At 45.8% G+C, this 24,185-nt stretch overlaps 1 pseudogene; it reads left to right on the top strand.

The window, feature by feature from the left end:
- The first annotated feature begins 10,564 nt into the window (after window positions 1-10,564).
- Window positions 10,565-11,963, top strand: LOC105731003 (N-chimaerin-like; annotated as a pseudogene).
- The last annotated feature ends 12,222 nt before the right edge of the window (window positions 11,964-24,185 follow it).

The following is a 24,185-nucleotide window of genomic DNA, read 5'->3' as shown; positions in this document are numbered from 1 at the left end:
TAAGGCTTGTGAACCAAAGCATTTGCCCAACTTTGGATTCTCTCAGCAGAGCATCGAAATACAATGAAAGAACTATAGTGAATGAATTGTAGAAAAGCGAACCCCATCCAGTTCAGGGCGAGCCTCACCACACAGGGAAGCCTGGTTGGTGTGTCAGGCAGAAGGGCACTGCCAGGTGAGTTTGGATGAGCGTGCCCCGGGGACGTGTCCCAGGGCCTTAGGGTTCTGCTGAGGAAGTGCCAGGTGAGTTTGGATGAGCGTGCCCCGGGGGCGTGTCGGAGGGCGTTAGGGTTCTGCTGAGGAAGTGGGCCTCGAGGCTGGGCTGTCTTGAAGCTAGAGAAGAATAAGGTAAAGGATGCTTTGATGTTTTCATTTAACGCTTTGGCTCAATAATTCAATAAGAAGATCCATTAAGCCATGAAACAGTGAAAAGGTGTTTGGAGTAGAATAAAGTTGCACATTTTTTAGCTATTTGGGGGAATTTAGAAACGATTTACCCTTTTTGTTAATTGGCATTTTCCCATAATCAAAGAGGGATGGAACATTCCCCCTAACTGGCAGAAGTGAAGGAGAAAGCAGGCATGTGAAACCAGGAAAAGAGGTGGGATTGTCTTCCCTACTAAATTGTTGCTCACATTTCCTTTAACAAATTACTATCTCATGTACCCCATAAATACGTACACCTATTAGGTACCCACAAAAATTATAAATTAAAAATAATTGGTATTCCCTGGTGAATATCTCTAAGGCTATCTCTGACAAAGAAGTCTTCCACTTTAAAAGTTCTAGGCCGGGCATGGCGACTCACACCTCCACTACTTTGGGAGGCCAAAGCAGGCAGATCAATTGAGCTCAGGAGTTCAAGACCAGCTTGGGCAACATAGTGAAACTCCATCTCTACAAAAAATACAAAAATTAGCCAGGCACACTGGTGCCCACCTGTAGTCCCAGCTACTCAGGAGGCTGAGGTGGGAGGATTGCTTGAGCCCAGGAGGTCAAGGCTGCAGTGAGCTGAGATCACACCACTGCACTCCAGCCTGGGCAACAGAGCAAGACTCAGTTTCAAAATAAATAAATAGTTAATTAACTTAAAAAGTTGTGGCCATGCTTAGCTTTTGAGAACTGAAATGTAAAACTGTCCATGTAAACGGATTGGCTGAGTAGAAAGAAAACTAATTAGGCATTAGGAGCTCTCAGTTCTATCTTCAGCTCCAAGAAACGTCAGCAAGAAAGCTGTTCCGAGCTCCACCCAGCAAAGGTGAGAGAGGGTGAGGCAGGGAAGAACTATTGGCTATGAATGCTTTTGGGGACTCTAAGAAGTGCGAGACACTGGAACAGGGAATGTTTCAGAAAGAAGAGAGATACAATAAAAGACCTGGTGGAGGACAGATGATGGCGCCGAGGCCGCTGAAGAGATGCAGCTAAAAACGCCATGGAGAAGAGTCGGAAGGAAAAATACAGCCAGAGAAAATGACGGCAAGGGTTCAGTGGGAATATGTGTTTTTAGCATCTCTTCAGTTAGCAATGACTACAATATGATGAGAAAAATGAAGCAGAGCCCATTCAAAATAAAAGTGAACTCACAGACCCAAAAAGAGCAGTGTTTTCTAGCACATCGAAATTTTTGTTCTAATTTTCTTTGGGATGGATATTTTCAGCACGAGGCTCAGAAGAATATCTTTATTAATAAAATATTTCTGATGGTTTCCCTCCAGTCACTAATGATGAAAGGGAACCCACCACCCATATCAGAAAGCACTCTGGGGGATTCTGAAAGTTACACGGCTGTAGTGAGTGCTGGCTCTTCCATGCTTGCGGGCACTGGTCGTGCTGGTGTTGGTGATGGGGTGGAGGGTGGGTGTTGGTACTACAGCCACATGCCTGGCCTCACGCTCCTCTTAGTACTGCAGGTGACGCCTGGGAGGCGTGGGGCCCTCTTCCCTGGCCACACTTCCCCACGTTGGGCATGCTCCAGGATGGGCATTGATTACATCAGGTCTACAAGTACGGAAGGGCTGACAAGGGGATCCCAAAAACAAAGAACCCAGAGGGACCCATCTAGGAGCAAAATGAGCACATACAGAAAGAGAGGCAGAAATTAAGCAAATGTAAAGATCTACAGGCATATGGCCTGAGGGGAAAGAAGACTTGAACTCTGCTGGAAAATCTCCTCTTGTTGGGGTGGGGGGAGGTCAGCCTTTTATTCTATTCAGGTCTTAAACTGATAAAAAAAAATTCACGGATTTAAATGTAAATCTCATCCAAACATATCCTTACAGAAACATCTGGCATAATGTTTGACCAAATATTTGGACACCATGGTCCAGTGAAGTTGATACATAAAATTAACCATTGTAGGAACCAAGCTGAAATTATTTTTTTAGAAAACATAATATGTAAAACAAAAGGAAAAATATATTAAACAGCAAAGAAGTGTTAGTCTTGAAACCAAAGAAAAGTACAATATCTGAAACAAACAAACAAAAACCACTGGATGGGCTTAAAGCAGAAGGTAGACGACAAAGGAATGCATCGGTGATCAACACAAGTAGATTAACAGAAATTAATTAACGTAAAGAAAAGAGAGAAAATGGATTTTAAAAAGAGAGAGCCTCAGAGACGTATGGGACTCTATCAAAAGGTCCTGTATTAATTAACGCTAATTAATACCTGTAATTAGCATTCCAGAAGAGAAGAGAATCGGCCAAATACAGTTTGAAGGAAGACGGCTGAAAATTGGCATAAGATTCAAGGAAATCCAAGAGCCTCAACCAGAATAAATATTACAAAAGCCACGGCAAGGAGTAACTTAATCAGATGCCGAAAACCAGAGATAAAGAGAAACGCTTGTTGGGGTTGGTGACTCACATCCATAATCCTAACATTTTGAGAGGCCAAGGTGGGAGGATTGTTTGAGGCCAGGAGTTCAAGATCAGCCCGGGCAACACAACAAGACCCTGTCTCTACAAAAATTTTTTTAAAAATTGACTGGGCATGGTGGCACACACCAGCTGCTTGGGAGGCTGAGGTGGATCACTTGAGCCCAGGAATTGGAGCCTGCAGTGAGCTATGATCCTACCACTGTAAATCCAGCCTGGGCGATAGAGCGAGACCTTATCTCTAAAAATAAGAGAGAGAAAGAAACCCTTGTGTGTTAGGCTGTTCTCGCATTGCTATGAAGAAACACCTGAGACTGGGTAATTTATTTTTTAAAACAGAGATTTAATTGGCTCATAGGTCTGCAGGCTGTACAGGAAACATGATTCTGGCATCTGCTTGGCTTCTACGGAGGCCTCAAGAAACTTACAGTCATGGCAGAAGGCAAAGGGGGAGCTGGTGCTTCCCATGGCCAGAGAAGGAGGAAGAGAGAGTGGGGAGAGCTGCCACACACTTTAAAACAACCAGATCTCATAAGGACTCCCTGACTATACAGTACTGAGGCAAGATGGTGTGAAACCATCCATGGAAACTCCAATCCCATGAGCCAGTTGCCTCCCACCAGGCCCCACCTCCAACCCTGGGGATTACAATTGAACATGAGATTTGGGGAGGGACACAGATCCAGATCGTATTACCCTGAAAACAGACAAAATGGCACCTGGTAAAATGATGATTCAAGTACTCACTCACTGCTCATCAGAAACAACGGGAGGCCAGCAGTCAGTGGAACAGTCTTCAAAGGACTGAACAAAGACCACTGAACCCAGAACTCTGTATTTAGTGAAAATAACACTCCAGAATGAAAGTAAAATAAATACGTCTTCAAACCAAAGAAGCCCGAGAGAAGTCACTGCCAGCAGACCTGTACTACAAGAAATGCTGAAGTCAGTGCTTCAGGCAAAAAGAAAATTACACCTCATGGAAACTCAGATCTTCAGGAAGGAATGAAGAACACTCAAAATGTGTGGCTACATATAAAAGACAATTTCCCCTTTTAACTTCTTGTAAATGCATATGACTGTTTAAAGCAAAACTTATAACATTATCTAGGCCTACAGAGCTAAAAGGCTACAATAACCCGCCTAGAAGTTGATTTAGAACCCGCGCTTCCATAGCACAGGGAGACCTGCGTGGTAGCTGTCATGAGAACACGAAGGAGACAAACGCTGTGGATTCCATAAGTGCCCAAAACCTGAGCCCACATGAATGCAGCACCTCTGTGATAGGAGGAACTCTATGCAGAGTGGCTTATGGAGCTTTCAAGTTTTGAGTTAGGCTCTAGTTCAGACACCCTCGGCAAAGGCTTCTCACAGGCTGACTTTGCATTCATACAGACTGTCTTAAATTCCGCATCCCAAATAACAGCCACCGTTTACATCTGCAAACAGAGACTATCTTACTTCTTTCTTTCTGCTCCTTATTCCTTTTCTTTCTTTTTCTTGCCTTATTGCAAGTGCTAGGCCTCAAGTAGAAATGGAGAGATTGGGCATCCGACTTCGTTCCTGATCTTAGGGAGAGGCATTCAGTATTTCCCCATTAAGTATGATGTTAGCTCTAGGTTTTTAATAGATGCCCTTGATCAGGTTGAGAGAGCTTCCTTTTCTCCTGTTTGGCTGATAGGTTTCTTTCGTTTGCATTTTTTAAAATCATAAATGAAGTCTTGGCCAGGCGTGGTGGCTCATGCCTATAATCCCAGCACTTTGGGAGGCCGAGACGGGTGGATCACGAGGTCAAGAGATTGAGACCATCCTGGTCAACATGGTGAAACCCCGTCTCTACTAAAAAATACAAAAAAAGTAGCTGGGCATGGTGGCACATGCCTGTAATCCCAGCTACTCGGGAGGCTGAGACAGAAGAATTGCTTGAACCCAGGAGACGGAGGTTGCGGTGAGCCGAGATCACACCATTGCACTCCAGCCTGGGTAGCAAGAGCGAAACTCCGTATCAAAAAATAATAATAATAATAACATAAATGAAGTCTCAGTTTTTTCCAAATACTCTTTCTGCATCTATTGAAATAGTCATATGGTGTTTGACTTTTATTCTGTAAATGTCATGTATTACACAGACTGTTGAATATTAAATCAACTTTGCACCCCTGGGATAAAACCTACTTGGTCATGATATTTATATTTTTTATATATTGCTGGATTTGATTCACTACTATTCTGTTGAGGAGTTTGTGTCTATATTCATGAGGGATATTGGCTTCTAATTTTTTCAGTAATGTTTTGTCTAATTTGGGTATTAAGGCCATGCTGGCCTTATAAAATAAGTTGAAGGTGTTTCCTTCTCTATTTTTCAAAAAGAGGTTTTGGAGTTTTTTTTTCCTCATGTATTTGATACAATTCACCAGTGATTATAATAGGGACATGCAGTTGTCTTTTTTTTTTTGAGACAGGGTCTCACTCTGTCACCTAGGCTGGAGTGCAGTGGTGCAATCATGGCTCACAGCAGCCTCAAGCTTCCAGGCTCAAGTGATTTTTCTGCCTCAGCCTCCAAGTAGCTGGGACCACAGGCACACGCCACCACACCTGGCTAATTTTTTTGATTTTTAGTAGAGATTAGGTTTCACTATATTGCACAGGCTGGTCTCGAACTCCTGGGCTCAAGTGATCCTCTTGCCTGGCCTCCCAAAGTGCTGGGATTACAGGCATGAGCCACCACCCCTGGCGGGACCTGGAGTTTCCTTTGTGAAGTTTTTGATAAATTTAATTTCTTTAATAGATATAAGGCTATTCCGATTTTTCTGTTTCATCTTTGCCAGTTTTTATGTTATTCAAAAAGTTTATCCAATTGCATCTAAATTGTTATATTTGGGCCAGGTGCGGTGGCTCATGCTTGTAATCCCAGCACTTTGGAAGGCTGAGGCGGGCAGATCACTTGAGGTCAGGAGTTCCAGACCGGCCTGATCAACATGGTGAAATCCCGTCTCTACTAAAAATACAAAAAAAAAAAAAAAAAAAAAAAAGCCAGGTATGGTGGTGGGCACCTGTAATCCCAGCTTCTTGGGAGGCAGAGGCACAAGAATCGCTTCAACCTGGAAGGTGAAGTTTGCAGTGGGCCAAGATCACGCCACTGCACTCCCGCCTGGGCTACAAAGTGAGACTCTATCCTAAAATGTTTAAAAATCATAAACTGTTATATTTGTTGGCATGAAGTTTTTCACAATATTCCCTTATTAGTCTTTTAATGTAGGATCTGTAGCAACCATAACCCCTCTTTCATTCCTAATAGTGTTAATTTGTGTTCGTTCATGTTGTAACACTCATCAGCACTTCATTTATTTTTGGTGCTGAATACTGTTTCATTGTATGAATATATCACATTCCCTTTATCCATTCATTAGCTGGTGAACATTGGAGTTGCTAATACTTTTTGGCTTTTATGAATAACAAGGCTGTAAACATTCACATACAAGTCCTTGTTTTGACTCCTCCGGCTAGTTTGATTTCAGCTGGTTTGATCCCAACTGGCCTCCCCAGTTCCCACCCAGTCTCAGTATCATTGCTGTGTAATTAAGAGATTCACTTGGTTCCTGTTCCTGAGAGGCATGGGATCATGTAGTTTAGCTGGATTAAGCCTGGGGTGAAATCTTGATGGGCCCCAGGCATGTGAAGGCTCGGGCAAGCTGGCCTGGGAGTCACTGAGCTGTCGTAGGAGGTACAGAAAAAGCCACAGCAGGTGCAGAATTTTATTCCTTGGTTGAAAACCCTTGCTTAAGAATTCCTATGCAATATGCAATTTGTCAATTCATGTTAATGAACTCACATATTGTTAACAGTACAATTTGCCTTTTAGATTGGTTTTGTTCATGTGCTCACTCTTTATCCCTGGAAATCCTTCAGAATTCCTTGTTACATTCTGGAAGATTTTACCCTTTGAAATCCATTTCTTCTTCTGCAATTTGCATGTAACCCCAAAGGACAAAATGGCAAAAATTTATTTTTCCTTCGCATTTTTATTATTTAACAATTTTATCACCTACCCATAAACACTTCCTCTGAAGCCTGTAAGCATGCCTCACATTAAATAAAAAATCAGCAAGTCTTTTGTTTTCTATTTTCCTCTTAAAGAAATCGTGGATGAAACTGTGGAAAGATCTTTATACCTGGTAATAGACCAGGTCTTGAACTTGCTTAATAAGTAAAGAAAGGCTGGAGAAGAAGAAGGTTAACTATGTGTGAATTTATAGATGTTTTGGTGTCTGGAGTCCACGTAAATAATATATTACCTCGCTGTAAATATGAACTCTGCTAGAGTCTAGGTCTTTAAACACAAATTAACAGGAGCTCCAGGGAAGGAAGAGATGTTCTGCTTTTAATGATCTTTTTATCACTAGCTGTAGGTACTGGTAACCCTACGGGGAATTCCTGGAATGCTTAGTCCTTAAGATGTTGGTTTCCAGTGTTGAATAGTTTGTAAAGTGTGGGTGGGGTGGAAGGAATCTTCTCTATAAAATAAAAACTCAAACACTCAAGCAATGAATCCTTTAAGAACAATTACAATAATTGCTATTGGCCTGGAGACTCCAGGCTTTTAAACATTCAGCAGGTAATTTTCTTCAAAGGTAATAAAAGTGGAATATTTGACCACGCTTATTAGCAGAGGCAAGGCTTGCCTGGGGACGCAAGATTCACATGTCCTTCCAATGTGAATGAAACTCAGCCTTTCTTTTTCGTTTTTGTGTTTTTGCTGTTGTGCCATTCTACCCTCCACTTCTCTGGGGCCCACTTTTTCAGCTTCCATAAGAGTGAGAACAGGGTCTGTCTTTCTATGCCTGACTTCACTTCATATACCGACAGCCCCCGCCCCCGCCTGCCTGGCTCACCCACGTTGCTGGAAATGACGCGATTTCCTTCTTTTCCATCCACCCTGACTTTCTTCTCTCTCTCATCCCAGCCTCTCTGCAGAGACCACAGCAGGAATCCCTGCGCTCCCCACCTGGGTCTCTCCTCTTCTCCTCTGCTCCCCTGCTCCTTCCCTGGCTCCCCAAAGCCCCCCACAGCCCCCCACAGCCCCCCACCCCACCCCGGGCCCCACTGTCCACCTCTGCCCAGCGCCCAGGATTCCCACACCCCCTCTTCCTTACCTGCCCACAGCGCAGTGGCTCTGTGGGGTCCCGACCTGCCTCTCCCTCTTCCAGCCCCGCCCCGCCCCTGCAGCGCTGCCCCGCCCCCGCCTCTCCGCCACTCACCTCCGCGATCTGATCTCCCGGGACCCCTGCCCACGCCAGATGCCTCAGCTGCTCCACTCTTCCTCTTCCTCCAGGCTGGCGACCTGATACTACCCGTGTCACTTTTGCGACTTGCTTACCTTCTCTGAGCCTCTTCTCTTCTGGATGAGAATATTTGGAGGATCAAACAAGACCTGCTGAAGATGCCCAATAGACCTTAGCTAGTTCTTACCTGCCTGACTCCTCCTTGTGCCCTCATTTGATGCTGGATTCTTTTTTTTTTTTTTTTGAGACAGAGTCTCACTCGGTCACCAGGCACCAGGCTGGAGTGCAGTGGCACGATCTCGACACTGAAACCTCCGCCTCCCGGGTTCAAGCAACTCTCCTGCCTCAGCCTCCCAAGCAGCTGGGACTACAGGTGCATGCCACCACACCCAGCTAATTTTTGTATTTTTTAGTAGAGACGGGGTTTCATCGTGTTGGCCAGGATGGTCTAGATCTCTTGACCTCGTGATCCACCCACCTCGGCCTCCCAAAGTGCTGGGATTACAGGCGTGAGCCACCGCCCCGGCCAACTGGAATTCTTCATTCTACACCCCCTCCCTCCTCTCCCAGGTTGTAAAGCTTCCTTTCAGGGACTGGGCAATGGGCGCAGCCCCAAGTAAGCTCTGCAGCCCCTCAGATTAGGGTGAACAGCTTGGCTGATGGGGTGAAGGCACTACAGGCCAGTTATCTGGTCTCAAAATATATTTTATGGATTTAGAAACAAAAAGAACTATTTGTGTATAGTGTTTAATAAATATATAATTGATTATGGAAGAAAGTGGCCCTCCCTTCCTCCCTCCCTCCCTTCCTTCTTTCCTTCCTTCCATTTCTTTTCTCATTTGGAAACCTAACCACTATGGATAACATTATTTCCAAGGCATAAGATGATTGGCAATAGGTGATAGAACCTGAGTTTTCCTAGGCCTCCCCAGTGTCTGGAGGAGGTAATGTAAAGAGGAATTACTTGGTATTCAAAGGCTCTTGGAGCTACCTGCTAACACAAGAGCACACACCTGTCAGCGGAGCTGCTAACTCTGCTAACATAGGGGAGTCCCTGCTCTGCCCCGCCAGCTCTAGGACTTCCTGCTGGAGCTGCCACTGTGTTTCCAACACCATGCCTCATCTTGCTTGTTGCCAGGGCAGAACTATAGGGATGTCACTGACATCCTGACTTATGGTTCCAAACCTGTGGAGCAGGAAGCTGTGCTGAGGGCGTGGGTCCCAAGGTGCGATTGCCCAGCCCTAGTAGTGAAAGGCAACTACTAGGCATATCTGCGTATTGAGGCAGAGCTTTCTGGCTTTCACTCTGACCTTCTCTCTCTCTCTAGGTTTGTGTGTGTGCAGCAGCCTGGGCCAGGAACCAACTGGAGTAAGAGCTCCACCCCTCCCGGGCACTCAGGGCTTCTTCGGGGCCAGCTTCTTGTTCTCGCTGGATGAGTGTCTCTGGGAAGCTGCCCATCCCCTAGCAAATACATTTCTGTTGGGCCTGCCCTGCTTACCCATTGTGGACTGCAGAAGACCACAGTTCCAGTGAGCACTCCCAAACGTGCTCTTACACATAAGCTATTTATATAAGCTATGTGTAAGCTTCCGCTTCTCAAACATTAGCAACTGCCTGTCCACTGATTCCTTCAGGTGTACATGCACTATCATAAATAATTACTTAAAATAAGTTGAGGGAGTTTCCCAATAGTTGAACACGTGGAGCTTCGTGGAGGGTGGCATGCCTGGGGAGGGTGTGGGAGCTCTGCGCCCCTTCCCCCATACTCAGCCCATGCATCTCTTCATCTGGATCCTTTGTAATATCCTTTATAATAAGCTGGTGAACATTACTCTTCTGTAGGTCAGAAATGTTCCCAGATGCTTCAGTCAGTTCAGTTTGATTTCACTGGAGACACTGACTTGATGATATTAAATCACTGAATCCTTCAAGGAATTTGTTGAATTGCTCAACAAAAGTAGAGAAGGAGAAGATGATGATGGCACACAATGCTAGTGATTTTCTCATCAGACCCCTGGGAAGCTTCCAGAAGGGGCAGATAGGCTTCATGAAGGCTGTGTGAGGACGCGGTGAGAAGGTGACCTTCTGCAAACCAGGAGGACGCTCTCGCCAGACATCAATCTGCTGATACCAAGCCTCCAAAACTGTACAAAATAAATATTTGTTGTTTACATCCTAAATAAATAAATAATGAAAATGAGTTGGGCAATCATTTAAAAACATACCTGGCTGTGGCTGGGCGCAGTGGCTCGTGCCTGTAATCCTAGCACTTTGGGAGGCTGAGGCAGGAGGATTGTTTGAGGCCAGGAGTTCAAGACCAACTCAAAATCAAAACAAAACAAAACAAACTTGGTTGCAATAGTCCTGTTTTCTAGTAGAGTTTTTTTACAAATAATGCCGTAATGCTACCCATGTTCTTGAGTCTATGGGAAAAAAAAAAAGGATTGGCCCTGACCCTGTTTGATACAGATGTAAATCGACTTCCTATTTGGAAATCTTACTTATATCAGCTACAAGAGGAAGCCCCTCATCCTTGAAGAATTATCTGTACTTTCAAGGTAGAAAACCGCCCAAAGTATTGTCGAAGAGAGTTTCACATCATGATCTCCGGAGAAGCTGCTGACTAGCTCTTGAGTGTGGCTGAGGGAGTTATGTCATGGGAGAGCCAGCAGCAGCCGGGGCCCTACAGTTTGGTTTTCAGATCTGGAAGTCAAACAAGAAACTTCAGGCTCTACTGCAATGGAAATCACTTTATTGGGGAGAAACACTGTGAGTCCATCTACAATCTAGTAACTGATGGCTTGATTACTCTCTATATTGAAACAAGGCAGCAGAATACATTGCCGAGATGATGATAAACCCAATTTACGGGCACATAGGATGCACAACCTTAGAGAGTCAGCTTGCAAAAAATATATGCCAGTCCTAAAAGAGACACGTGGTGAGATTCTACAGGCCAGGATGGGGTGTCGGAAAAAAGACTCACGTCACTTGTTAGAAGAGCAACTCTGAAAGAAAACAAGCAAATTCCAAAATATGAAAAGGTTCACAATTTCAAGGTCCATGCATCAAGAGGGCCACGCTGGTGTGAATACTGTGCCACCCTCAGGTACGGTCTCATTACTCAGGGAGGGAACTGTGTGGATTGATTTCAGCGTTCACAACCAGTGACCCAACATGGTCCCAAACGACTGGAAGCCAGGCTTGAGGCATGCCAAGGTGCGCAGCTGTGACTTTACAATGCTTGTCAAAAGCATACACTGCTAAGCGGCCAAGGGTCGGGGACACGTGCAACAGGGAGACTGAGTCTGAAAGTCCCAGTTCTGAAGGACTATCCCATGTATCAGGATCTAGTGACTTAACTGATGTCAAGATGGCTTTTGACAGAGATGGTGAGAAAGCAGCTATTTCTGTGAACACATATGAAGATGCCAACATTGTCACAGGTACTCCTAAACTGTGCTTCAGAGATTTGCCAATTTCACTAATCATGCATGATATCTACCCTAAGTTTATAGAATCTGCCGAAACTATGGGTCCTAATGAGTAACTGGAAACCCTTCATGAAGCCCTGAAACTACACCTGCTCGCTGTGAAACCCTCTGGTCCCTGATGGCGCGTCTAAAGGGAGTGACACTCCATGAAAAGGAGAATCTCATGAATGCGGAGAACACTGGAATTGTCTTTGTCCCATCCCTTCTGAGATCTCCAGACCAAAACACCATGGCTGCACTGAACTATGTACAGTATCAGCAACTGCTGGTGGAGCTGCGTATCAAAAACAGAGACGTTTTACTTTAAATTTTACATTTAGGGGAAAAGAAATGTTTTACAGACAAAGGCATGTTTTATCGTAATTTAATTGGCTCCTATAGCTGAATTATTTCTTGATTTGAGATTTGGGCATATAACCAGATTAAAATGAAGGAACTTTCTGCTGTTTTTGCAGCACTGCTCAACTGTCTTATACAACAGTGAACACACACCTTCTGGTGCTAGCAATCCTCGGTGTTTATCATGTTAAGAAAAACTCAAGTCATCACATGATTAGCCCCCTATCTGGCAGAAAACTCCACTCATTTTCTCATACCTCCTTCATTTGCTCTTTGACATGGTTCCTGACCAGACTTACTGGGGTGCTGCTGATAGTGATGATGGCCTGTCTGGAGCAGCCACTGTGAGGATGCCAGCTGTAGCAGGTGTGGGAGGGCCGTGGCCGGGGCGGCATGCTCTGTGGAGCCAGCAGGAGCTGGGAACGGGTGAAGGCCCCACTCCTTACTGAGTTGGCAGGGCAGGAGCCAGTGCTCCCAGGCATAGCCACAGCCACCCAGCAGCAGCCCCAGACCCTGGCCTCCCTGCTCTCTCGGCAGCCCAGGAAGCCCGCTGCCCCTACAGGCTTGAAAGTGCCTGCTCCTACTCCCTGGTGCTTCCTCACTCCTGTCACCTTCTCTGGGGTGGAGCAAAATTGTGGCCAAGCCTGGGCACTGTCACAACCCAGTACTCAGGGTGGCACTGACACACCAGCCCCCTGCTGCCTCAGCCACCTCCAGACTTTGGGCACCAATGAGCATGGGAGGGGGCTGGGCACTGAGGGCATCTCAGTGTGAACCTGCAGGCACCCATCAGTGTAGACAGCCTGGGCACTGCAATGGCATGTTGATGGCTGCAGGAAGCAGACAGATTCCTAGGTGAGAAGGGGCAGCTTCCTGGTGGAACCTCTTTTTCAAGCCAGGAATGGCCTGAAACTTGGGGGCTGGGCTAGTGTTAGTGAAGTGAAGTTAGTGGCCCAGAGTGAGAACTTCACTGGTGGCCATTCAGCCAATCGGTGCTTTTTCCAGGCCTGCTCATGGCTGCCCATGGACCAATCAGCATGCACCTCCTCCATTCTGAGCACATAAAAACCCCAGACTCAGCCAGGCTCACACACTTGTTGACAATCTGCCTGCAGAAAGGGACTACCCACCGTGGGTCTCCTCTCCACTGAGAGCTGGACACTAGTTAGGATGACCTGCCTTCAGAAAGGAGCTATCCACTGTGGGTCTTCCTCCATCTCAAAAAATAAAAATAAAAATAAAAATAAAAATAAAAATAAAAATAATGCCTACTCTCTCCAGTGTCCCTGTCCCATGACAGCTCTTTGTTAGAAGCTTCTGAGAGGGACTCCGATGGGCAGCACGTCAGGCAGGCTCTCATTCCCTCTGACCCTGTGCTGTCTCAGCAGGAAGCCATGGCGTGGGGAGAAAGAGAACCCTTGCTGCCAATTCAAGCCCTTGCTATGTGCCAAGATGTTGGAGAGGTACTTTCTGACAAAATCCTTTATGGCCTCCTGGCACTATGGGGGAGGTTTTCATACCCCCACTTGTCAATGAGAAGATGGAGAATTTGAGTGTTTATAAACTTCCCAAGTTTTCATAATTCCTAAGTGGCAGAGATAAAATTTCGAACCAAATTTATTTAAGTCAAAGGAAATGGTTAGAAAAACCTAAGTCTTGACTGGCCTGTGAATGATACCTGTGATCCAGGTAGACATACAAATGGAATTCAAGACATTATGCATTTTTCTCTTTCTACAAATATGGAAACAGCCCTCTTATTTCACACGTACCTCAGTGACGCTCTCAGGAGGTGACCTAGAGGAGCTACTGGCTTAGGGGACAGAAAGGAGGGCTAGTCCTCTGGGTCAGGTACCCTCATTCTATTCCATGTAGTGACAAGTTCACCTTCACATGTCATTTCCCAAGAATTTGCATGCCACATTCATTTGCATATTCACACACCTACCTGTTGCACAGAAGACGAGCATTATGTTTCACTGCTGGGAGGGTCGCCTTTGAAACATTTCCTCCCAAAATGACCTCTAGCAAAATCATTTGAATCAGTGTAGATCTCCTGTCTTGGGTTCTTGTCACTCTGCTCCAGGAAGGGGGAGGAGCCAAAATTTACTGCACTGAATCCTGACCACCTGGGAAGAAGAAGAAGAAAATACAGCTTTCCTTAATAACCCTGGCTAATTAAAAAGGAATTGCCATTTGGACCTGGAGGAAATAAGTTGAAGGGGAGGGGCCTGGTTTTTAGGTAGACTCTGTACTTAAAACACAATCCTTCACTCTCTCTACTTTTTCTTTAGAACAAACCAGATTTCATCTTGCCAGATATTTGAGGATATTCAGATCAGGTGAGTCAAAGCCATTTGCAAATGTTATTATCTCTTGTATAAAAGTGAGACAAAAGGAGTACAATCTGCAAATCTGCAAAGGAACCCAGGTCACCCAGATATTCAGCAGAAATGAATAAACCCATAAACCCATGGCTGCTCATGACAACCAGAGTTTATTTTTTGTTTTAAAACTGGCAGTGGCTTTCATCTATAAAGCTTTAGTCCTGCATTGGACTTGTTTTCTGATACTTCAGAGATCATCCTGGGAAACAAAGCTGCCATGCCTTACCTGCGGGCAAGGAGTCAGACCCCTGCTACTCATTTCCTGAGAATGATGGAAATTTGGATCCTTGCTGCTCTTCCTGGATCTTATCTTGCCTGCACTCAGCAAGATGATCGAATTTTCAGGTTGGAACTAGAGCTCCGAGGAGTGGGGGGCTGGGAAAGGGATACCTCCCGCTGGCCCCAACACTATTCCAACCCCTCTCCTGGCTCAAAGTAATGCCCAGCTTCTGGCATTTGCTATGCATACCTCACCTTGTGGCCCCCCAGCCTCTCGGGATGCCCCCATCTTTTGGCCTGGCCTGACCTGGCCTGGCTCCTCTCCACCACATTGGCATATTTACCAAGTTTTCCATTCCTTAAAGTCTAGCTCTGCTGCAAATAGCCTGGATCTCTGGCTACAGCTCAAGAAAGGCTCTTACCCACCCACACAACTGCTGGGTGACCCAAGTGCACCTGAGTTTCGGGAACACGCCAGAGACAGAGAGACAATTAGTTAGCTGGAGGACTGTATTATCAGTCTCTCCAAATGCAGTTGAGGCGCAGAGCCAAGGGTATTTAGCCCTTTTGGATTGTTTGCATCTAAATTAAAGTAGTCGTTAATATCTCCTGATATTAATATCTCCTGAGGGCTTTCCAGTAGCATGGCATTGAATTAAGTCTGCCTAGGGCTTTTCACAACATAGAGGATGTGACATTTCTGGTCTCAATGAGCATATAATAATAAGAAAGAGATGACAATTAATTAGCCAATATTTAAGGAGTGCGTATTTAGCCTAGGCATTTTGCTAGAAGCTTGTACATCACAACTCAATAATCATAGAAGGGACCCTCAGATAGATGGAGGCTGTCTCCAAAGCCCCGAGCCCTGCTTCACAATGGCATGGGAGAGTTTGCTCTCACACTCTGGCCCCAGACACCACCAATGGTTTTCAACCATGAGCATTACCTTCCTCTCAGGGAGTGTCTGGAAGTGTATGGGAGCATTTGTGATTTGCCTTCGGCTACAAGCTGGCGTTTACTTTGTGCAGTACAGGGATGCTGATGTTCAACAATAAGCCAGAGGGTCCTACGCAACCGAGAACTTTCCCACTCAAAATGCCTGTAGAACCCCTGTTGAAAGCTGTCAGACTGGCCAGGAGCAGTGGTTCATGCCGGTAATCTCAGCACTTTGGGAAGCCGAGTTGGGTGGATCACTGGAGGTCAGGAGTTTGATACCAGCCCGGCCAACATGGAGAAACTCCATCTCTACTAAAAATACAGAATGAGCCAGGCGTGCTGGCACGCGCGTGTAATCCCAGCTACTCAAGAGGCTGAGACAGGAGAATCGTTTGAACCTGGGAGGCAGAGGTTGTGGCGAGCTGAGATCACGCCACTGCACTCCAGCCTGGGCAACAAGAGCGAAACTCCCTCTCAACAACAACAAAAAAAAGAAAAAAAAAAAAAAAAAGAAAAGAAAGCTGACAGAGTAAAAGCTGTGAAAATACTCAGAAGCTTGAAGAGTCCCCTGTCGACGTTCCTTCCCCTACAGTTTGAGAAATCCTCTTTTGGAGGGGAATGACATTTGGAGGGGCGAGGGCCAGGTTGACCCAAATTCTCCAGGAACCTGACTGCCTCAGGCATTAGAGAGTAAGCCTCAGTCATCTGTTCTGCTAACAAGTCCAGAAGATCATATTTTTCATTGTTATGGCTGAGTTACCTTTTCTGGAAGAAGTTAAGCAAGAATCTAAGTTTGGAATATTATTTGGCCCTTGTTTTCAACTCAACAATCACATCACAGTGTGCCTTTCAGGGTAATGTTTCTTAATAATTGCAACCAACTAAAAAAGGGGAAAAAAGGAACGTGAAGTATAAAAGGGCAAGCACCTCGTAGTAAAATGTGCATCAGAGACCCCGTTGCCGCCTGAGCCCCAAGCTTCCCACAACGGTCTGCATTATGACCAAGCTGCCCACAGATTTGCAGCAAGAGGCTGGTGAGGGGCAGCCTGAAAGCACAGAAAAAAGTGGAACAGGCCGGGCGTAGTGGCTCATGCCTGTAATCCCAGCACTTTGGGAGGCCGAGGCCAAGGCCAAGGTGGGCAGATCACCTAAGGTCAAGAGTTCAAGACCAGCCTGGCCAACCTGGTAAAACCCAGTGTCTACTAAAAATACAAAAAAAAAAAAAAGATTAGCCATATGTGGTGGCAGGTGCCTGTAATCCCAGCTACTCAGGAGGCTGAGGCAGGAGAATCGCTTGAACCCGGGAGGCAGAGGTTGCAGTGAGTGGAGGTCATGCCATTGCACTACAGCCTGGTGACAGAGTGAGACTCTTAAAAAAAAAAGAAAGATTGGGAGGCCGAGGCGGGTGGATCACGAGGTCAAGAGATCGAGACCATCCTGGTCGACATGGTGAAACCCCGTCTCTACTAATACAAAAAATTAGCTGGGCACGGTGGCGCGTGCCTGTAATCCCAGCTACTCAGGAGGCTGAGGCAGGAGAATTGCCTGAACCCAGGAGGCGGAGGTTGCGGTGAGCCGAGATCGCGCCATTGCACTCCAGCCTGGGTATCAAGAGCGAAACTCCGTCTCAAAAAAAAAAAAAGAAAGAAAGAAGTGGAACAAGCTGTGGCCAACCGAGGGCAGGCAGCCAGAGGGAGTAGCTGGGAAGGAAAGGGGAGCAACACCCAGCAGAAGCAGAATGTGGATGAGTCAGCCTGAATCTGCAAGAGGGGGCGGGCATGTGGGGAAAGGCATCAGGATTCCAACCCACTTGCAGCAATGCTCTTTGGAACCAGACTGGAGCGTGACTTTGGAGAGTGGCATCTGGCTCTGAGGAAGGCCACGGATGCCTTCAGGGAAGGTGAGCCAAGTCTTCATTCACTCACAAGAACAATTAAGGCACAATTTCATTTTTTAATCAATTAATTTTTTTGAGACAGGGTCTCACTCTGTCGCCCGTGCTGGAGTACAATGGCATCACCGTGGCTCACTGCAGCCTCAACCTACTGGCTCAAGTGATCCTCCTGCCTCAGCCTCTCGAATAGCTGGAACTACAAGCATGCACCATGATACTGGCTAATTTTTTGATTTGTTTGTAGAGAGGGAGTTTCCTTATGTTGCCTAGGCTGGCCTTGAACTCCTGGGCTCAAGCATTCCTCCCACCTTTGCCTCCTAAAGCACTGGGATTACAAGTGCGAGTCACCGCACCTGGCCTCGGGGTTTTTCTTTATCACTCATTACCACTGCTATTTTCTTTTTCTTTTTTTTTTTTTTTGAGACAGAGTTTCGCTCTTGTTACCCAGGCTGGAGCGCAATGGCGCGATCTCGGCTCACCGCAATCTCCGCCTCCTGGGTTCAGGCAATTCTCCTGCCTCAGCCTCCTGAGTAGCTGGGATTACAGGCACGCGCCACCGTGCCCAGCTAATTTTTTGTATTAGTAGAGACGGGGTTTCACCATGTTGACCAGGATGGTCTCGATCTCTTGACCTCGTGATCCACCCGCCTCGGCCTCCCAAAGTGCTGGGATTACAGGCTTGAGCCACCGCGCCCGGCCACCACTGCTATTTTCTAAGAGATTCTTTTGTACATATAGCCCAAGACTGCGTCAGTCGTTTTGTGCAGTGGCAATGTTATGGGCTCATATGTTACCTAAGTAATTACCCACTACTACTCCTGCTTCGTTCCAACATTGCTGTCTCCTAAACAGTCTTCCCTGTTAGATATTTGTGGAATATTCTTTCTCCCCTGGTGTATTTCCTTACAGATGCTCCTCGACTTAAGCTAGGATTACATTATCCTAAATCAAAAGTGCATTTGCTGACATAAGATCAACCATTCAGTAGTTTCTCCACTTGCCATGGGTTTACCTGCATGTAATCAAGTGGTAAGTGGAGAAACTACTGAACACATATTGCTTTTGCACCATTGTAAAGTTGAAACGCATAAATCAGACCCATAGTAAATCAGGGATTCTCTGTGTTAAATCTGATCTAACTACTTCATTTCCTCACTAAATTTGCCAGATCAGACTACATTCTGTGTTTTTCTCTCTCCATCTCTTTCTTCCTTTCTCCTTCCCTCCCTTCCTTCCTTTCTTTTTCTCTGTCTTTTCTAATTTAGTAGTCTAAGGAGTAGTCTTTTCCTCCTTCTCATTAGTAGATAAATTGTGGTGTAAAGGTCTTGGCCAAAATGGATCCCCACAGTGTTACACTCTACACCTCCCCCTTCCAAGAGCATTAGTAATCAGTGCTTACTGTTGTCAATCTGATTTTCAACAGTTTGCATTTGTCATGAGGGTTGGCAGTAATGGCCGTGGATTTGGCTTTACTGGAGGGGGATTAGTTGTGGAGTCCTGATAAGATAAGTAAGCAACGATGAGGAAGGGGCCCCAGCTGGGGAAGAACAATGAACAATTGCTCTGAGAAACAGCTAATGACAACTCATGGGTACAATGACCTCATTCCATGGGCACAACGACAGGTAGCCCCCTCCAGCACGACCCTATAGAACTTCCCTCCAGCCTCTGCCTCTTTGCAGACAGCCCCTTCTCTGCTGGGCTGCCTGTTGCTTTCCTGCAACACATTTTCATACTTTCTCTAATAAATCTGCCTTTCTTTACTTACAACGGTCTTGGCAAATTCCTTTACCGCCCTTGCCACTGGCCCCAGCTAGTCCCACCCATGACATTAGTGTCATCTCTTGAACCCTTAACTGTTGAAGTAATCGTTTTCCTTTCCAGATGGATCTGGCTTTCCTGCTCATAGTCAGCTACTGGTCAGCACCCTTGCACTTCCTTCTCTCTTTAACACAGGCATTGATAGGCGAGGACTCGCATTCAATCATTCTTGCATGTGTGCACTAGAATCTCATCCCATTGTAATTTCTCCAGGCTACACCATGATGGCAACTGGGAAGAGCAGTGCTGCATGGTTGGCCACTTGATTCTGGGTCAAGACTCCTGCCTTCTAGTCCCACTTAGTCACAGCTGTGGCTCGTGTGGGATATCCAACCTCTCTGTACCTTGGGGTTCTCTGTCTATAAGATGGAGAGCACCTCACAAGGTATGGGGTATGTGGGAACAAGCCAAGGTCTGGGGAGATTTTTAAGAGGCTGGGATTTTAAATAGAAATAAATAAATAAAGCTTCCAAAGTCAAAATCCTAAAAAAAAGATCATAACAAGAAGAGATCACCTATAATTGGGATTACAGGGCTTGAAGCAGAGAACACAGGATTCAGGTAAGTTGGCTTTCAGTTGTAATTATCTTTGAGGTGTGACTGGGTCCTCATGCAGTCCAAAAGTTGGGGAACTAGGTGTGGGTCCCTACGTGTGAGTGCAGTCAGCACCACCTCCAGCATCTTTTAGTTTCGTATCCTCCCATATTGCAAGGATGCATCCAACACTGGGAGAGATACTGGGTTCTAGGCCTAATCCCAGAATCAGCTAAGTCTGGGCTACACTGAGTAGCCAAGTTCAGTTTTCAATCATGCATGTCAGAGAAACTAATGAAACGCTGTCATTTTCAAAATAGGAAGTGACTTCCCCAGGATCACACGGTTCCAACACTTCTAGGTCGAGACCACACCCAGAGTGCAATTCTGTGTGGTGGTTAGGAGCACAGGTTTCGGATCTGACAGGTCTGGGCTCTAGAACCCCCGGAAAGCAAGCAGCACATCTGTCAAGATTTGCAGTCTACCTGGGAAATCCAAGAAAAGTGGCCAAAAATTTGACCAGTTTACTAGTCATGTCTTCAGGTGAATATTGTAAAACATCAGTTATTCCTAAATTGATATATTAGGTTGAATTCTAGAGTCAGAACACATAATAACAAATCAAATTTTGTAAATGAGGGCAGACATGTACTGAAAGATACTAAATATATGTTAAGCACACGTGCACACAGAAGGAGGTCATGCACAAGAATGAACAGACAAACTAATGGAAGGACAGGTGAATTATTCAAGAAATAGTGCTAAAAAAAAAGGAAGCCCCATTTTTCCATTTTCTCCAGGTAAATTAAGGCAGTAAATGGAAAAAAAAAGTCACAATAAGAAAACTAGGTGAAAAAAATAGCTAAATATTTATATGACCAATGGCTGCGAAAGAACTTTGAAAACATTGAAAGTACAAAGAAAAAGATGATTTGACTACATAAAAAGTAAAACTTGGGCACATAAAAATTGATTTAAAACACAATAAGCTAGAAAATGACAGACAAGGAGGGAGTTAATGTTTCTTCTTCAATTCAGCAAATTTTTTTTTTTTGAGACGGAGTCTCGCTCTGTTACCCAGGCTGGAGTGCAGTGGTGTGATCTCAGCTTACTGCAGCCTCTGTGTGCCAGATTCAAGCAATTATCTTGCCTCAGCCTCTGGAGTAGCTGGGACTACAGGTGCTCCACCACCCTACCTGGCTAATTTTTTATATTTTTAGTAGAGATGGGGTTTCACCATGCTGGCCAAGGTGGTCTCGAACTCCTTACCTTGTGATCTGCCCACATCGGCCTCTCAAAGTCCTGGGATTACAGGCATGAGCCACTGCGCCCAGCCTCTGCAAATATTTATTAAGCACCTACTATATGCTAGGCACTTGCTATGTGCTGGGTGTGCAGCAGCAGATAATAGGGGCAAAAGCACCTACAGCCAGGTCTTGCCATCCCTGAGGGAGTAGACAATGGACAAATTGTTAAGATGGGCAGCAAATCTCAACAGGGAAACGGACAGAGGATAAGAGCAGACAATTCACCTAACAGTAAAACTGAGCGCCCAATCAACCCCTGTGTGGTGCTTCCCCAAGTCTGGTCTTCATTCTGCAATCGGAACCTAGATCCTGTATCAGCCACTGGGAGCCCAGCCTCCCTCCTATTCACTGCATCAGACCTTTGCCATCACTGGCTTCCCTGTCCGCACCCTTCAGCCAGGCCTTGCCATCCCTGCCGCCCATCTGGAGTTCCAGGCTCCCCGGCCAGTGCCTGGTTTGGGATCCTGGCTCCTCCATGTAAGACCTGCATGACCTTGGGCAGGTCACTTACCCTTTCTGTGCCTCTGTTTCCTCATCTATAGATTGCGGATTAAAGTAGTATCCCTCCCATAGGGGTGAGGATCAAAGTGCTCAGGACAGCGCCTGCGCAGCGAGGCAGCTCTCAATAAAACAGCCGTGATTGGGCCGGGCGCAGTGGCTCACGCCTGTAATCCCAGCACTTTGGAAGGCCGAGGCGGGTGGATCACAAGGTCAAGAGATCGAGACCACCCTGGTCAACGTGGTGAAACCCTTTCTCTACTAAAAATACAAAAATTAGCTGGGCATGGTGGAGCGTGCCTGTAGTCCCAGCTACTCAGGAGGCTGAGGCAGGAGAATTGCCTGAACCCAGGAGGCGGAGGTTGCGGTGAGCCGAGATCGCGCCATTGCACTCCAGCCTGGGTAACAAGAGCGAAACTCCGTCTCAAAAACGAAACAAAAACAAAAACAAAAAAAAACAGCCGTGATTACGGCTCTCCTTTCAAGGTGGCCCAGAGCTGAATCTACCAAGGGGCAGCTGTGCCCGGACTGGAGGAAAAACCCACTCGCCGCAGGCCAGCGGGAGCGCTGCCTCTGTGCAGGACTGGTGGAAGTCTTACAGCAACTGCCCTCACCCTAATGGCAGCAAATCTCTCCTTTGAGCCGACTCCGAGTGCGGAAGGCTGGGGAGAATTCAGAATCAGGAAACTCTCACTTCTCATTATTCTATGGACATGGGGTGGGTCTTTATTTGTGACGCCCAAATGCATTGAGCTGCGGGACTCGCCGCTGACTTCATGAACTCACCTGGGATGGTTCACCAAGTCCTAATAAACTCCTACCTGGCCTGTCTCTCGAGCCAGTAAGAAGCAAAGGAAAAAGACCTGACGAAAGGTCTCCTTAACCTCCCAAGCAATGAATGAAAAATAAGAAATCTTGCTAGCATTCCTCCCACAATCTTGTGGAAAACAACCCGTACCCTATGCGTGTTTATTCTCCTGCCTTGGTTTCTTCAGGTATTCCCCTCCCGCCGGGGGAAATGCTACCATCCCGGGGTAGTATTTCAATGTGGCTCAGTCCTGCCTTGGCAGTGGCACAAGATAGCAAAACTACTGTTCTCCAAGGTAAGAGGGAGATTTAGGGTTCGTATTCCAAGTGGCTGATGTGAAATTTCAGGGTCTCTTGGATTCTTGGCTTGGGAGCCAGGCCATGAATAACCAAGACTTTCAGAATGTCTCTATTCCCCCTCTTCCCTTACAAATCACGTTAGGAAGGAGAAAGGGCTACATGGGAATTCGGCTAGTGGAACTCTAATGCTGTCCTAGTTCACCAAACCAAGATATATTTCAATACAACGATACAAACATAGCTCTTGGCCATAAATATAGAATTTTCAAAAGCATACAAGATGCTCAAATTTTAATTTTCAAATTTGGAAATTCCTTCTCCTAACTTCAACCCTCCAGATTTGCAAGCAGGAATAGTTTAGTTAATCAAAATTTCATATTCCAGTACTTTAATACAGTGGCGAAACATAGGAGAGAGAACATGTGTATAGCACGAGTATGTAAATTAATAGGCATGCAGCTGTGAAAAGGAGATCCTGTTAGGGATTTAATTTTAATTGTAGCAGAGCCTGGTTTCACCTTTATTTTTCCTTAACCCATGTTCTCTTTTATAATCCACAATTAAATAAAGCATTTACATAAGGATATTTTTACCTGGCAAAAAGTAGCTAGAGAATTACTGACTGAATAAAACCTCCCAATGATAAGCAACAGGCCAGTTACATAAATGAATGAGAAAGCAGAACAGACAATAAGACCAGCAGAGGTTGTAAACTGAAGATAAGCTTCGGGGGGCAGCAGCCACTCAACCAGCACCGGCCAACTCTTGCCATTCAGGCTGCGGGTGCAATGACACAAGACCTTTCAATTTGTCCAGAGAAGTCAGACATCCTGATGTTTATGAGAAATGTCCAGAATTCTAAATTTGGAAATCCATGCAAAAATCAAAACAAAACACAGTACAAACAAACAGATCTCTAGTCTGGTTATGTTTTATGAGTTCGCAGATAGCAAGCGCTGCAGTAAGGGACAGGTGTTTGATTTTGTTTTGTTTTGTTTGTTTTTAGTTATTTTATTTTATTTTTTGGAGACAGAGTTTCGCTGTCGCCCAGGCTGGAGTACAGTGGCTCGATCTCAGCTCACTGCAACCTCCACCTCCCAGGTTCAAACAATTATCCTGCCCCAGCCTCCTGAGTAGCTGGGATTATAGGCACCTGCGACCATGCCCCGCTAATTTTTTGTATTCTTAGTAGAGATGGGGTTTCACCATGTTGGCCAGGCTGATCTCAAACTCCTGATCTCAAGTGATCCTCCCACCTCAGCCTCCCAAAGTGCTGGGATTACAGGCGTGAGCCACCGCACCCAACCTGTTTTTAGTTATTTTAAATGCTCTTTGAGTTTCATAGCAAAAGGAAAATTCTCATGAAGCATTGAATTTAAAGATACAGGCCAGGCACGGTGGCTCACGCCTGTAATCCTAGCACTTTCAGTGGCCAAGACAGGCAGATCACCTGAGGTCAGGAGTTCGAGACCAGCCTGATTAAC

Source organism: Aotus nancymaae, unplaced genomic scaffold (assembly GCF_030222135.1).
Source record: "Aotus nancymaae isolate 86718 unplaced genomic scaffold, 86718_ANA_hifiasm-v0.15.2.pri h1tg000006l, whole genome shotgun sequence".
NCBI classification, from domain to species: Eukaryota; Metazoa; Chordata; class Mammalia; order Primates; family Aotidae; genus Aotus; species Aotus nancymaae.
This window is presented reverse-complemented; position numbering and strand designations above follow the sequence as displayed.